Source organism: Ornithorhynchus anatinus, chromosome 2 (assembly GCF_004115215.2).
Source record: "Ornithorhynchus anatinus isolate Pmale09 chromosome 2, mOrnAna1.pri.v4, whole genome shotgun sequence".
In the NCBI taxonomy this organism is placed as follows: Eukaryota; Metazoa; Chordata; class Mammalia; order Monotremata; family Ornithorhynchidae; genus Ornithorhynchus; species Ornithorhynchus anatinus.
Genome location: NC_041729.1, coordinates 134,366,478 through 134,377,336, shown reverse-complemented (window position 1 = coordinate 134,377,336; position 10,859 = coordinate 134,366,478). Strand labels below are relative to the sequence as shown.

The 10,859-nt window shown below is 48.5% G+C and overlaps 1 non-coding gene across 1 annotated transcript; it reads right to left on the bottom strand.

Moving 5' to 3' along the window:
- Positions 1-379: 379 nt before the first annotated feature.
- LOC114809643 lies at positions 380-517 on the bottom strand. The gene has a single exon (XR_003757419.1). It is a non-coding gene; the product is annotated as a small nucleolar RNA SNORA7 (small nucleolar RNA).
- Positions 518-10,859: the final 10,342 nt, after the last annotated feature.

Genomic DNA, 10,859 nt, shown 5'->3' with positions numbered 1-10,859 from the left:
CTGCCCACGATGACCATTTGGCTGATCTGTCCCCCTGCTCAATATTAATACGATACTGGAGGCCTCTATGACTGGTATTTGGACTTTGAACATTTAACTTCCATTTGCTGTGGCAACTACGACTTAGCCTCTACAATCCTGGAGTGGCAGCATGCTTGCAAGGAGCTGGGTGGGAAATGCAATAACTCTTGTCGTATGCCGTCGAGTCGTCTCCGACCCATAGCGACTCCGTGGGCTTATCTCTCCCAGAACCCCCGACCTCCATCTGCAATCGTTCCGGTAGTGGATCCAGAGAGTTTTCTTGGTAAAAATACAGAAGCGGTTTACCCTTGCCCTGACTTTCTTCCTTGCCGCTGCTGTCCAGCACAGGTGAATTCTGACTTGCAGCAGATGGCCTTCCACTCGCTAGCCACTGGCCAAGCTAGGAATGGAATGGACAGGCCTCTGCTTGACTCTCCCTCCCATAGTCGAGACTGGTAGAGGACTGGAAACTCTCCAGGTGTGATTCTGAGAGGGGAATAATAACTCTAGAGCCAGGGAAAGGGTCAAGTCGAGAAGCAGTGTGGTCCAGGGGCTAGAGCGTGGGCCTGGGAGTCAAAAAGACCTTCTAATCCAGGCTCTTCCATGCTGTATGACCTTGGGTAAGTCACTTCACTTCTCTGTGCCTCAGTTACCTCATCTATAAATTGGGGATTAAGACTGTGAGACCATGTGGGACAAGAACTGTGTCCAACCTGTTTAGCTTGCATTTAGTACAGTGCCCGGCACATAGTAAGTGCTTAACAAATACCATAAAAAAGTTCTGCAGCTTCTTGCAATAAATTCTTGACATCACCATTGTACTGTGCAACCTGCCTAATGTACGTGATGTAACACGTCTAGATCGGCAAAGGGCCATGTGGTATTTTGAGTGTTGTCAGTGGCCTCTCTAGCCTGGGTTGGCTTTAGGTCATCAAATTCATGTATATGCTCTCCAGGTTGTGAAAAATTCCCTGGTTTGGAAAGATTTGGGTACCCACCATCAAATCGTTCCTACCGAAATTTACTCCCTGGTTCAGCTTGGACAATTATACTCAAGCCGAACAATTAGGAAAAAGGCTGAAGGTGTAAGATGAGTGGAAGTCAGAGGGGCTATCCGGTTTTATGGAGAAGCAGCACGGCCTGTCAACCATGGGATGTAGGTTTTAATCCCAGCTCTGCCACGTATCCGCTACGTGACCTTGGGCAAATAATTTAACTTTTCTTTCCTTCAGTTTCCTCATCTGTAAAATGTAGATTCAACCCATGTGAGCCCCATGTAGGACAGGGACACTGTCCTACCTGATTACCTTGTATCCTCAGTATTGGCACATAGTAAGTGCTTAACAAATGCCACAGGTATTCTTCAACTTTCTACCTCCAGTGCAGTTTGTGAGCCGCCTGGAAAAGGCTTCACCTACAGTCAGTCCTACATTCACTTAGAGGCATCTGGTGATGATGATGACGGTATTTGTTCATTCATTCAATAGTATTTATTATTATGTGCAGAGCACTGTACTAAGTGCTTGGAATGTACAAATCGGCAACAGATAGAGACAGTCCCTGCCCTTTGACGGGCTTACGGTCTATTCGGGGGAGACAGACAGACGAGAACAATGGCGATAAATAGAGTCAAGGGGAAGAACCTCTCATGAAAACAATGGCAAATAAATAGAATCAGGCTGATGTACATCTCATTAAACAAAATAAATAGGGTGATGAAGATTTATACAGTTGAGTGGACGAGTACAGTGCTGAGGGGATGGGAAGGGAGAGGGGGAGGAGCAGAGGGAAAGTGGGGAGAAGAGGGTTTAGCTGTGGAGAGGTGAAGGTGGGGGTAGAGGGAGCAGAGGGAAGAAAGGGGGAGCTCAGTCTGGGAAGGCCTCTTGGAGGAGGTGAGCTTTAAGTAGGGATTTGAAGAGGGGAAGAGAATTAGATTGTCGGAGGTGAGGAGGGAGGGTGTTCAGGGACCACGGGAGGACGTGGCCCGGGGTCGATGGCGGGATAGGCGAGACCGGGGGACAGTGAGGAGGTGGGCGGCAGAGGAGCACTTACTATGTGCCAAGCACTGTTCTAAACACGGGCGGTTTGTCTATGGCTCTTAGCTTTCCTTTAAGGCCCTTTCCTCTCGGTAACAACATCTAAAGTAGTTCTGTACAGCTCACTCTCCCATTCACAAATGATTTTCCTCAGCCAGCCTGCTTCCTCTCTCTCTCTCTCTCTCGCGCGCGCACGCGTGCACGCTTCAGGGCCCCCTCTCTCTCTTCTTCACGGCCCTTTTCCTTCTGTATCAACCTCCAAAGTGTGGCTCAGTGCAAAGAGCACAGTCTTGGGAGTCAGAGGATGTGGGTTCTAATCCTGCCTCTGCTACTTGTCCGCTGTGTGACCTTGGACAAATCACTCAACTTCTCTGTCCCTCAGTTACCTCATCTGTAACATTAAGCTGTCACATTAAAAGCGTGAGCCCCATGTGGGACACCCTGATTACCCTATATCTACCCCAGTGCTTAGAACATAGTAAGCACTTCAGAAACACCATTACTATTATTATTCCATATTGCTCCCATTGACAAGTGGTTTTCCTCAGCCTCCTGTGCTCTCTTTCTCTCTCTCCCCAATCTCTTTTTCCATAGTTTAGCTGCTCCACCAATTCCAAGAGGTTTCTTGGCCCAGCAGTAGCTGTTAGTTGCTTTTCCATCCGCTCTTGTCTCTAGCAGTAGCTCACAGGCCTCTTTGGTAGCAGGTAACTATTAGTTGCTTTTTCACCAAGCTTTTAATAACATCCTGAGAGAGAGAGAGAGAGAGAGAGAGAGAGAGAGAGAGAGAGAGAGAGAGAAGTTTGACTGCTCTTATTAGAGGTTTGTAAAAGGTATGTAGCCACATTCACAGTTTTCATGTTAAGTGTTTGACTATTTGAAGGCTATCACAAAATTCTTTACCACAATACGTTATCTATAATATGCTAAGCGATTTCCTGGGTGTCTGTTTTCATCGTGAAACACAGAGCGCAGCTAAAATAGAAAAAATTGCTTTCATTTATACCATTGCGCTTTTGTCGGTTTGACCATTATGCCCCACTTTTACAAAGATCACATTTCCTGGTGAATTTGTTCAGCGTCTTTTCAGTTGGCCGAAAGGAATCCCCCAAGTCACGCACCACCTAAGAAAAAATTGTATAATATCATTCTTCTACTTTTTTCCCCCAAATATTAATACTTTAATTTGGGTAATTGGGTAAACACCTCTATTTGTGGGGCTACTCCATGCCTGTGTGCAGGTTTTATGGCCTGATTGAGCAAGGCATGCCTGAAGAACGCAGCTGAACCAATGTGGGTCAGCATCCAGTCATTTTTGGCTGTGGTTTGTACATTCCCAGGTACTGCATTAATCCCGATCAGAAAACGGGCAAGGTGGAGGATGGGAAGGGAGGTGGGAAAAGAGAAGAGTTTCCAGGCTCACATCTCCTGCTCTGTTGCCATGGCCTAGGAGTTTAGATGCCAGGTCGGAGACCTTTCCCCTCGGAGACCTCTCCTGGAGGGGCAAGGGGGTGATCTAGGTGGGTAAGAAGGGGCACAGCTGTAGTAGGGAAGTGCGGTTTAGACCCTCAAAACCACATCTGTGGGGGCAGCAGTGACTTCTGACATCTGGGAACATTATAAAGATAAACCTTTCAGACTGTGGACTAGCACCGTGGGCGTGAATTTACAGAATATACTCTCGGGGGATGAAAAAAATGTTCAGTCCTTGACGGACCCTCTCAGCATCTCAAAATACGCTTCAAGGAGAAATCCACCCACATTTTGACAACGTCTTCAACATTAAAAGCAAAGGTAATTGGAGCTATGAGGACAAAGAGGCATACTCCTAGGATGTTTAGAAACACACTTCTAAGGGGCCAAGGAATCTGCAATTATCCAAAAGGGAATGTTTCTTCAAGAGTGTGGCTGTGGGTTTTTTTTAATTGCGTTACAGGGGATATTGGGAAGGATAAAACACCTCACATTAAATTGGAATTTAATGCTGGGGCCGTTTATAATTACTCTTAAAAAAGATGTGGGGCCTCAGGATCTTTGAAATGACCAGGAAGTGTTGGAGAATAAGATGAGGTATTTTCCCCAACTCCTCTTCCCCTCTCTTCCAAGAACCAGACAAGCTACACCCTTTGACATTTTCACCTAAGAACTGACTCATCCGGCTTGGTATAGAAATGCTCCCGTACCCTCGGGGGTACCCTAAGGTGGTATGGAATCTGAGAAAATCAGCCTTACGGGTTCATTCTGGTGATGGGATGGAGAGACATAGGGAGAGGCTGGGGAAATCTAGAGTATTAAATGGGAGAAGATATGGATATGGAAAGCATTCCATGGGGGAGATATGGAAGAGCAACGTGACCTAGTGGAAATAACATGGTTTGGACATGTGGTTCTAACCCTGGCTCTCCCACTTGCCTGCTATTTGACCTTGAATCAGTGAACTTCTTTGTGCCGTACTTTACTCATTTGTAAAATGAGGATTCAATAAAGTCTGACTTTAGACTGTGAACCCCATGCAGGACAGCAACTGGGTCCAACCTGATTATGTTGTATCTATTCTGGTGCTTTATTCAGTGTTTGGCCCATTGTAAGTGTTTAACAAATATCACTATTTTTATTATTAGTAGTAGTACTAGAAATAAAAATAATCATCATAAAAAATCGGGGGAATTCTGACCAGTTGGCAGTGAAGTCCAGTCTCCCTACAATTCCTTGTGGTACACAGTTTGCTCCTTAAACAATCCTCCTCTTGCTTGAGACGCAGCATGGCCTAGTGGATAGAGCAAGGGCCTGGAAGTCAGAAGGACCTGGGTTCTAATCCTGCTATGCCACTTGTCTGTTGTGTGACCTTGGGCAAGTCAGTTCTCTTCTCTGGGCCTCAGTTTCCTCAGATGTAAAATAATGGGGATTAAGATTTTGAGCCCAATGTGGAACAGGAACTGTTAACTTATATCTACCCCAGCAATTAGAACATTGCCTGGCACATAGCAAGCCCTCGACAAAGACCCCAATTATCATTATTATTAAGCCTCTGACAGAATAGCTTGAGAGTAGCAGAGAAGCAGTGTGGCTCAGTGGAAAAAGCACGGGCTTAGAAGTCAGAGGTCGTGGGTTCTAATCCCGGCTCTGACACTTGTCAGCTGTGTGACCTTGGGCAAGTCACTTAATTTCTCGGTGCCTCAGTTACCTCATCTGTAAAATGGGGATTAAGACTGTGAGCCCCACACGTGGGACAACCTGATTACCCTGTATCTACCCCAGCGCTTAGAACAGTGCTCGGCACATGGTAAGTGCTTAACAAATACCAAATTAATTAATTAGCTTCTCCACTGACCAAGTGTGGGGTCCAGGGAGATAGTCGAACCCGTTGGACAGCTCTGTAGGAAGCCCACTGGTGGCCTCGGTGATTACCAGATGGGATACTCGAGATACCACTCATGTTACACTGGGAGAGCAGTTTAATGTGAAGAAATCTCATGGGTCATCTTGGGAAAGTATGCTGCTTTTGTGAGATCCTGGAGGCAGGGAACACGCCTACCAATTCTTATGCTGTACTCTCCTAATCACTTAATACAGTGCTCTGCACATGGTAAGAGCTCAGTAAACATGATTCATTTTTTCTGGGAGGACCCCTGAATCCCGACATCTTTGTGTTTCCCTCCCTAGTATGTGTGAGTTTGGGGGCCACACCCCATTTGCGGAACACACGAGTAGGAGCCGTGGCAAAGGGAAGCTTGGAGCTGAAGATTTCAAAATGAGACATGATAATTACAGTTATGGGACTTGTTAAGCACTTACTCTGTGCCAGGCACCGTACTAAGTGCTGGAGCGTATACAAGCATATTGGGGTGGATACAGTTCCTGTCCCACAGAGGGCTCACAGTCTCAATCCCCATTTGACAGATGAGGTATCAAGAGGCCCAGAGAAGTGAAGTGATTTGCCCCAGGTCACACAGCAGCCAAGTGGCGGAGCCGGGATTAGAACGCATGACCTACTGACTCCCAGGCCCACGGTCTAGCCAGTATGCCATGTCCATATGGGTCCTAGGCAGCGGACAGGCCAGATGAAAACTGGATTTCCTGGTAAAAAGCCAGACAGGTAACCACCCTACAGTCCTGAATACATAGGTGAAAGCCGATCTGAGAAACCAACACAGATTTTCGACAAAATTAAAGGGAAACTTTTTTTTCCAGCTAAGTAAAAACCTTCCTCGGTAAGGGGGATCAACTCTTCCGAGGACTCGGTAGCATTCATTTGTTTCCAGACCCTTATCTAACTCCTCACTTAAATAGTGGGTGTTATGATGTGGCATTTAGCCTGTTGATGTTAATGGCGTCAGAAGGTACTTTGGCATGGAGAGATAGATAAGTCACAGAACAATATTCATGAATGTAGAGTGGTTATACAACTTTACAAGTGCGAATCTGCCTTACCACCTGGAAAGGCTTATAATAGAATTGTCTTTACAGGAAAGGCATCTTTGGGCCTGGCTTGATTGTGTCCATGGAATGAAACCCTTCCTTTTCGGTGCGGGTTTTGTGTTAAGCCCCAAAACTGCAGAGATAATAATGATGGTATTTAAGCGCTTACTATGTGCCAAGCACTGTTCTGAGCACTGAGCACTGTTCTAAATGCAAGCCTTGAGATGCTCTAGGTGAACTGAGAGGTGGGATTTCTCTGCGATCGGTGGTGTCCCTCCGGGGCGAGACTCTGGAATGAAAACCCATATCTTAGCACTCATTTCCTCCGTCGCCCTTCCATCCCATCTGTTTTTCTCTGTCTCTCCTCCATCCGCCACCCCCGCCACCCATGCCCGAGAGGATGAAAGATGGCAGCGCCGGGAGAGCAGCAACAGACGCTTTCGGAAGGATGAGTGGCTTCACTAGCCCGTCTCCTGCAGCCCCCGGAGCAGAGGGTGGGCATTGACCGTGCAGAGAGGGGCAGGGGCAGCAGGGGTGGGGGGCAGGGAGTTTGAGAGGCAGGAAGGAGGGAAAAGAGGGAGAGAGGAAGGAGGGAAGCAGGAAGGAACAAGGGAGGGAGGAAAGGAGGGAGGCAGGAAGGAAGAGAGGGAGGGAGGGAAGGAGGCAGGAAGGGAGAGAGGGAGGGAGGGAAGGAGGCAGGAAGGAAGAGAGAGAGGGAAGGAGGGTGGAAGCCAGGGAAGGAGGGAGGGAGGAAAGGAGGCAAACAAAGAGATGTAAGGAAGGAAGGAGGGAGGGAAAATGAGGGAGGGAAGAAAGAAGGAAGGGAGGGAGGCGGGAAAGAAGAGAGGGAGGGAAGGAGGGAAGGTATTTGTTAAGCGCATACCATGTGCCAAGCACTGTTCTAAGCGCCGGGGTAGATACAAGGTAATCAGGTTGTTCATTCAATAGTATTTATTGAGTGCTTACTATGTGCAGAGCACTGTACTAAGCGCTTGGAATGAACAAGTCGGCAACAGATAGAGACAGTCCCTGCCGTTTGACGGGCTTACGGTCTAATGGGGTTGTCCCATGTGGGGCTCACAATCTTAATCCCCTTTCTACATATGAGGTAACTGAGGCCCAGAAAAGTTAAGTGACTTACCCAAAGTCATTCATTCATTCAATCGTATTTATTGAGCGCTTACTGTGTGCAGAGCACTGTACTAAGCACTTGGACAGTACATTTCGGCAACAGATACGGACAATCCCTACCCAACAACGGGCCCACAGTCTAGAAGGGGGAGACAGACAACAAAACAAGTAGACGGGCATCAAGCTGTCACACAGTCACACAGCTGACAAGTGGCGGAGCCGGGATTAGAATCCTTGACCTCTGACTCCCAGGGCCGAGCTCTTTCCGCTAAGCCGCGCTGCTTCTACTAGGGAAGGAGGGAAGCAAGGAGAGAGGGAAAGAGGAGAGGAGGGAGGGAGGCCAGCCGGGAGGGAAGGAGGGTGGGTGGGCGAGCAGCAGAGGCACTCCCTGCCCCAGTTTCCAGCTGCAAGGTTGCCAGTGGCCGGCCGGCCTGCCAGCAGCCACCGTGGCCCGGCCCAGCCGGCCCGGAGGTCTCGCCTACGGGCCAGGCAGGCTCGGGCTTCCCCCAACCCATCTTCAAAGGTGCAGAGCTGCCCGCCCCTGGCCCCGATGCAAGCCAGGGAGCCTTGCACCCATTCCTTAGTAGGCCAAGAATTGTGCTTGCCTTACTGGCGAATAAAAAAATAAATGGTAGTATTTGTTAAGCGCTTACTATGTGCCAAGCACTGTTCTAAGTGCTGGGGGATACAAGGTGATCAGGTTGTCCCACGTGGGGCTCACAGTTTTAATCCCCATTTTCCAAATGAGGAAACTGAGGCACAGAGAAGTGAAGTGACTTGCCCAAAGTCACACAGCTGGCAAGCGGTGGATGCGGCATTAGAACCCACAACCTCTGACTCCCAAGCCCGGGCTCTTTCCACTGAGCCACGCTGCTTCTCTGCCTTATTCTAGGAACCCGACATCGGGAGCCTTCTCAAAGGAACGGGGTGGAGGGGGACTAGAGAATCCAAGATTTAGCTGGATCCGGAGGTGCGAGAGGGTGGGAGAGGCCCGGGAGCAAGGGTCAGGCTTTTTCTGCATCTCCAAATCTTTTTGTCGGGGATAGAAGCAGGTGGGGGACTTTTTTATGGAAGATGCACGGGCTTGAGAGTTAGAGGTCGTGGGTTCTAATCCCAGCTCGGCCACCTGTCTGCTGTGTGACCTTGGGTAAGTCACTTGACTTCTCTGTGCCTCAGTTCTCACATCTGTAAAATGGGGATTAAGACTGTGAGCCCCACTTGGGAGAACCTGATCACCTTATATCACCCCCAGCGCTTAGAACAGGTCCTTGGCACATAGTAAGCACTTAACAAATACTGTAAAAAAAAACCCCAAATACCGTAATTATTTTCCTCATCTCCCTCTCCTCTTCCCCGCTCCCAGCCCCAGAAAAGTTGTGTATTTATCTGTCATTTTATTTATTTATATTGTCTGTCTCCCCCGCCCCCTCATCCCCCCACCCCGGCTAGACTGAAGCTTGTTGCGGGCAGGGATGTCACTGTTTATTGTCCTACTGTACTTTCCCACGTGCTCAGTACAGTGCTCTGCACACAGTAAGCGCTCAATAAATATCATTGAATGAATGAACTCAAAGATTTCCTCACACAGGGAAGATCTAAGGTGGAAGTGACCTTAGCCTTGTATTCAGAGGGCCATATTTCAGTAGACCTTTACTTTGGTCACAGTTTAGATCACATGAGCGCTCTCTAATAATAATGATGGTATTTGTTAAGTGCTCATTATGCCTCAAGCACTGTTCTACGCACTAGGGCAGATACAAGCTCATCAGGTTGGACACGGTCCCTGTCCCACATGGGGCTCACAGTCTTAATCCCCATTTTCCAGATGAGGTAACCGAGGCCCAGAGAAGTGAAGTGACTCGCCCAAGGACCGCAGCAGACAAGTGGTAGAGCTGAGATTAGAACCCAGATCCTTCTGACTCCCAGGACCGTGCTCTATCCTTTAGGGCATGCTGCTCTAGACAGTCCTCGGTGTAGGCAGGGAACGTGGCTGTTAATTCCGCTGTACTGGACTCGCCCAAGCACTTAGCACAGTGCTCAGCACCTAGTAACCACTCAATGAATACCACTGCCGGATTGATTAGCCAGCTATCTTTCAGGATTCTGGCTGGGCCTGTCCTAGGTGGTTATTTCTGTCAGAAACCTTCTCCTGTCCCTTGGGAGGTGGGGCTTGCGATCTAATAATCATAATAATAACGATGATGATGGTGTCTGTTAAGCTGTATGCCCTAGGCGGTTATTTGTGTCACAGACCTTCTCCGTGGATGGCGTCGACCGAGCAGGACGTCTCCAATTTGCAGAACTGGGACTAGAACCCAGTTTTCCAGATTCTCAGCGGGATTCTTTTTCCACTGGGACACCCGCAGCCTGCAGCACAGCAGGCATGCGTGTACACTGCTGACGTCAATCTGGAAGGAACGTACGGCCTACTTTTTGGAAGAAAACCGTCACGTGTGACCAAAAAAAGTCGCCCTTAGTATTCGAAGCCCCTGACGCCAGAGCAGTTCACCTCTACACGGTAAGCTGGTTGTGGAAAGAGAACGTGTCTAGCAACTCTGTTATCCTGGGCTCTCCCAAGAGTTTCGACCGGTGCTCGGCACGTAGTAGGTACTCGATAAATACGACTGATCAACCTACGAGTGCGGGTCCGACCCCAAACTGCCCGACTGTCCCTTTTACAGTGTGTACACACGAAGGCGGTGTCTTGTTGTGATCCATCACATTTATTGAGCGATTACTATGTGCAGAGCACTGTACTCAGCGCTCGGGAGAGTACAGTTTCAACAGAATTAGCAGAAGCGTTCCCTGTTCATTCATTCATTCATTCAATAGTATTTATTGAGCGCTTACTATGTGCAGAGCACTGTACTGAGCGCTTGGGATGAACAAGTCGGCAACAGATAGAGACAGTCCCTGCCGTTTGACGGGCTTACAGTCTAATCGGGGGAGACGGACAGACGAGAACAATGGCACTAAACAGCGTCAAGGGGAAGAACATCTCGTAAAAACCGATGGCGACTAAATAGAATCGAGGCGATGTACAATTCATTAACAAAATAAATAGGGTAACGAAAATATATACAGTTGAGCGGACGAGTACAGTGCTGTGGGGATGGGAAGGGAAAGGTGGAGGAGCAGAGGGAAAAGGGGAAAATGAGGCTTTAGCTGCGGAGAGGTAAAGGGGGGATGGCAGAGGGAGTAGAGGGGGAAGAGGAGCTCAGTCTGGGAACGCCTCTTGGAGGTGATTTTTAAGTA